Here is a 6000-nt window from a genome sequence, read left to right on the forward strand (position 1 = left end):
TGATCAATCTCCATTTGTCATCTGTGAATACTGCCTCTTTCTCACCCAATTATAAATGCACCTCTCCACTAGGAAATACTGAAATGCATCTAACGGGTGATTCACATAGATCATAATATCATGAACATATGTCATAGTGCAAAATATTAATGTGAGGACAATGTAGTTGGTGTAATATTACATTTTTTCTTGATTGAAATCGAATCTTCAATTTGAGATCTATAAAACTTGATAGTAAATATCAGAGTAATCGATATGCGGACAACTTTTTAACTGAGAATTTATTGTGAATAATTATGTTGCATTCCATGGTATCACCAAAACCGAGAAACAGAATTAATAGATTATTTAAATATAGATGATATATAAATTTGAAATAACAGTTTCGAAATAAAGTTTTATTGAGAAAAAATGTAAAATGTAAATTCTAAACTTGTAATTTATAATTTTTTGGAATTTAATATCAATGACGTGTCCATAACGTTGACACTGATTTTGAGGTGTGGTCTTTGCTCTGTACTTTGTGCTCAGTCTTCTCTAAAAAAAATGGTGGCTGGCTATGGAAAGTGTTTTGTGCTCTCTGAATATTTTCTGTTTAATTGAAATTTATAATGTTTTAAATTGAGTTTTATGGTGTTCTAATTTTGTATAAAATTGTTTTGTGTGTATACAAGCCTATAGCCATTGTTTTCAACTATATAAACTGGATAAGTATTTTAGCTTGTAATGATGCTAGGATGTTTAAGTGTGTAATGTATTGTATTGTGGATTTGTGTTGTATATTGCCAAAATTCTTCTGAAGATTATAAGTTGGTTTGCTCTGAAAACTGGATTTCTCATTCATAGGCGATAGATCCATTCATAGTTTATCAAGAATCTACCACTTTGGAGCCGATAACTTCCTGTAGGTTAATAGGTGTGAAATGCTATCCAACCTATTTAGGAGAAATTGGTAGCACAGCATTGGTGATGATGGTTGAAGCAGAAAATTAGGTGTTTTTCACAATACAAGGAGCATTGTTGTCAGGTGTACCTGGAAATATATACTGAGACATTTCCAACCTAAAGTGGTGCCTTTCTCATAAAACCTGCAAGGTCTTATATAACAGAGATATTTGATTTTACTGCCTAGGAGCAGTTGTGAATCTTATTATAAGATGAAACTTAATACTTTCATGAATGAATTTTATTGGCGATTCTTGTGTATTGTAAGACTTTTGAATTGTATGGAACAGGCCCTTGATAACACTTAGACTATGCATATTTCATTGTACATGTGATAAATCAATAAGATGTATAGTTAGGAAAATAGATAAATAATTGTAATAAAAAATTATCCAGCCTTACTCTATGAAATAGTTATCTCAAATGTCAGAAAAAAAAATCATAAACTCAAGTCTTCTAATTCCAATTCTCAAGAAGTATGAAATTCCAGCAACTCTAGAGAATAAGGAGACCTATCTAATGGGGAATATTGACTAGTTTCAAGATTAGATGAGTTCCATCTCATATGGATCAACGTGGGTGCTCTCTAGCTGACCTTGAAAACTACACGAGTCGGACTCTGGAAGCTCATACACGTTAGTGGTGATTTCATTACTAAATGTGGGTGAAGAGGATTTGAGGAATAAAAATCAGCAATTCATTGCTACTTTTATTGAACATATGCTATTTTATTGAAGATCAAAATGGCGGCAGTGTGTCCTAGGATACTCTTTCACAAAGAGAAGTGTGTGGCTGTGCTGCAATGTGCTGAAACACTGAGTTCTAGAACTGAACAGGGGGAGTTGTCTCTTCTATAGCTCTTGACTGAACACTGATGGTCCTCCCACTGTTGTGAACACTATATATACACTCCAGAGTGGGTGGGAGGCCTCCTGATTTATTTTTGATTTTTTGTTATTAATTTTTTTTCCAAGTTTTTTTTTTTTTATTTTTTTTCCAAGTTTTTTTTTCTTTCTAAGTTTTGAAGTTTTGAAGTTGTGTCCTCGACCTTGACCTTGACTTTGACCTTGACCTTGACCTTGACTTTGACCTTGAGGTTGGGTTAGGTTTGCCAGGTTAGGTTAGGTTAGTTTGAAAACTTTTCCCTAAGTTAGGTTAGGTTAGGTGGAGAATTCTGGTGCATGTTGTGCCAGGACCGGCAATGTTATACTACTAATACCTCAGTGTCAAAAGGGCCAAAGAATAAGTCTAAAAATATTGAAAGTGACAAACTCATCTGATAAGCAATCGTTGCAAGTCAGGCCATCTAACTTGTTCCTGGGAGGGCACGTGAGACACACACCAGTGACTCGGACCTGGACAGGTGGCAGGGCACCTTGGATGCAATCAGTGAGAGAAAAGGAGACCAATGTAGGGACGTTCCGATACCGCCATTCTTTCGATACATGGTATCGAATCGGTATCGTAAGGAGGTTATCGATATTAGTAAAGTATCGAAAGAAAAGTATCGATACCACGAGTATCGAAAGAAAAGTATCGATACCACGAGTATCGAAAGAAAAGTATCGATACCACGAGTATCGAGAGAAAAGTATCGATACCGATACCACAAGCATCGAGTGAGCATTAAGTATCAGAATTACCAACTAAAATACTTACCTACTAACTGCAAAACTGCAATCTATCAAGTATAGCTCAATAGTCTGTCGAAACAAAGAAGACCCTCTGGCAAGATGGGAAAATGACTCCAGCTTGGTCAATAAGGGTATCAATACGTTTCTCTCGATACTTTACTAATATCGATACCCTCCTTTCCATACCAAGTATGGAATGGTGGTACCAAGAAAGAATGGTGGTATCGTAACTGGAACGTCCCTGAAGATGAGTAAATGACTCAAGCTCGGTCAATATTGGTTCAAAAATTATTAATTTGATTTCAAATGTTAGGAATATTTGTTCAAGAATTATAAATGTGGTCTTAATAGTAGATCAAATTGATAATTTTTGAACCAATATTGACTGAGCTTGAGTCAGTTATGTACTGTTTGTTATTAGTGATGTCATAATGTCTGGTAACTGCTACACTGGGCTATAATTCAGTACTATAATTATTTTCATCTATATTAATCCTTATAATCTTCTAAAATTTATATAAAAATGTATTTATGATTATGTCATTAATTGAAGTGAACTACTTTTTTACCCATTTCACCATTTCGATACTCCAACTCGCGTATCGATACCAGTAAAGTATCGAATCATTCGATACCGATACCGATACCACCGGTATCGAAAGCAAAGTATCGATACCAGTAAGTATTGAAAGTATCGGAACGTCCCTAGACCAATGAGGAGGGCACCAGAGACCAATGAAGCAGGACTCTGACGACCGATGAGACGAGACCGATGAGACGAGCTCCTTTGACCAAAGAGAAGAGCCCCGAAGACCGATGAATGACCTCAGAGTGGATAGACAGGATCCAGGGTGGACTGACACACAAAATTTGTAATTGTTGGCTGGGATGGCAGGGTGCCAGAGTTCATAATATATGCAAAATATGAGATAATGGTTGCAGGTGGCACAGACTAGAATTGTCCATAATGACGGTGAAAACAATTTGAATTGATTTGATACAGTTCATTTGACACAGTTGAAACAATTTAATACAGAAAGTTCTGAGCAGTGAGCACACTTGAGAAACCAGATCACTGGATGCACACAGAGATTGCACATGGGCAAGAATCGCACACGGGTGAGAACAGATTTCATGAAACTTGAAATTGGCAGCAAGGCTACTTTTCTGATTGGTTGAGAATTGGACTGGGTTAGTACACCCACAAGATCTAGAATCTTGGAAATAGTCAAACGATAAGAGTGGCGGATCTTCAATCCTGATGCTGAGAGCGGCAGACACGGTGTCCTAATGCAGAGAGGTAGTCAAACAACAAACAATATTTCGGCTTACAAGTAGTGACTTGTAACCGAACCAATCAGACAAAGTGCCTAAAGAGAAAAAATTGAACTTACATTTAAATACTCACAATTACAATTTTTGAGTGTTCATAATAATTTATTATGGCATAAAACATTTGAATTTCGATGATAGAAATCAAGGATAATCAGTATTGCAATTTTGAAGTTGAACACAAGGTGATGCAGAGCTATTAGGTTAGCTTTTGGAATGATGAAGATATTTTGATGAGAAAAAATCCCACGTAGAAACTTATTTGCACAGAATGACAAGGAGAGCTTAAAAAACACTTTAAAACATTAATTTTAGGTGAAAAGATAAAATTGCTACATATTTGAAGAAATAAAAGGGGAAGCCTTGAAAGGGCAACTTGACTTGTAGAAGAGAACAAGCGGAAGCAAGCATCAATCATAGCCAAGGATGGGAGATCAAAGTATTGGAAATAAAAATGACACAGAACCAATGCAAAATGGCTTGAATAATTGCAGAATATGACGAAAACTGCAATATAAATTACTAGAACAATGAAATGAATAAAATACATTGGAAAATCACATCTAAAAAATACAAAATTAGAAGTAGGCAAAGTGATGCCAGAATACAAAGACCCAAGTCTGTATGACTGAGTTTTTACACTAACCGTAACAATTTTTGTGTCATATTTGCATGTTTTTTTCAAATGTGGGCACCCACAGGATGTTTGAGTAGGTTTTATGTTTAGTATATTAATAATACCCAATCAGCAAAATCAACTTGAATCGAAATCAAAACAAGCTCGTTTTGTCAAACGTGAGGGCTTGATTCAAGATTTCATCCACATGTGTTTTGCTCGAAATGAGTTAAATTCAAGAGTCCGTTTATACATCGTTCAAGCCAGTTTCGAGCTCGAAATGCAGGCTCTAATCAGGCTGGTGCTGCGAGCTAAAATCAAGGTCACGTTGCGAGCTCGATTCAGGCCTGAGATGCACGGTCGAATCAGGATTGAGATGCAGTCTTGACTCAGGCTTGAAACGCATGCTGCATGCAATCCCCCCATTCAAGGCCACCTGGCACACCTTTCACAAAATGCAAACTCGATTCTATTGTGATTCTAGATCAATCAGAGTCTGATTCAAGCTGGATGTTTAGAGTGAATCAATCCTGATTCAAGGCCAGTGCAATCCAATATCAATGCTTAATCATAATTCAAATTTCATCCAGAATTTGAAATAAATCTGTAATTCTTATTATTCATGATCCAATTATTTTTCCAAACTAATGCTCCAATCTTACTATTGCCTTAATACTCTATTTCTATACTCAGTGGACATCCATACATTCTATATATAGATGAAATCTATATAATATAATAGATTTTATAATATATATATATATAGACTATATAATATATATATGTTATAAAGATTTCATCTATATATAATACATACTGTAACTTTCAGGATAAGTTATTGGTCGTATACTCTACCTTTTGACATGCATAAATGAATTTCAACCCCTCATAAGTGGTTGACTTATACCTTCATAAGGACATCTAATTTACATTTATGACAGTTTGGCACACTGTCAAACAAGAGAATAAGGGGAGCATTTCGGGAGCATCTATTGAAATGAAATGTAAAAAGTACCAAACAGATTACTAAATAAATAATCAGTTTTTCAATGAGTTCCGTTATTCATCAAAAAAGTGTTGTTTTAAGTTTTATTACTTTTATCAATCATTTCTATAAAAACTAAAACTTCAATTAGCCGCCATTTTTGATAAAAGTATCATAGAACACTTTTATTGATGTCGTCATTCTTGTTTTAAAAAGGCTTTTAAAATTATGTACCACACAATGGGTGTTTACATTTTAAATATTTGAGTTACAACCCCTCATTTCTTCAAAAACTAAAACTTCAATCAGCCGCCATTTTGGATACAAGTATCATACATCATTATTATTGATGTCATCTTTTTTGTTTTAAAAAGACCTTTAAAATGATTAACCACACAATGAGTGTTTACATTTTAAATATCCCAGTTACAACCCCCAAGTAAACCCCTTATGTGGGGTTGGAACTCAGTTGTACATTAAAAGGTAGA

This window comes from Nilaparvata lugens, chromosome X (genome assembly GCF_014356525.2).
Source record: "Nilaparvata lugens isolate BPH chromosome X, ASM1435652v1, whole genome shotgun sequence".
Classification (NCBI taxonomy): domain Eukaryota; kingdom Metazoa; phylum Arthropoda; class Insecta; order Hemiptera; family Delphacidae; genus Nilaparvata; species Nilaparvata lugens.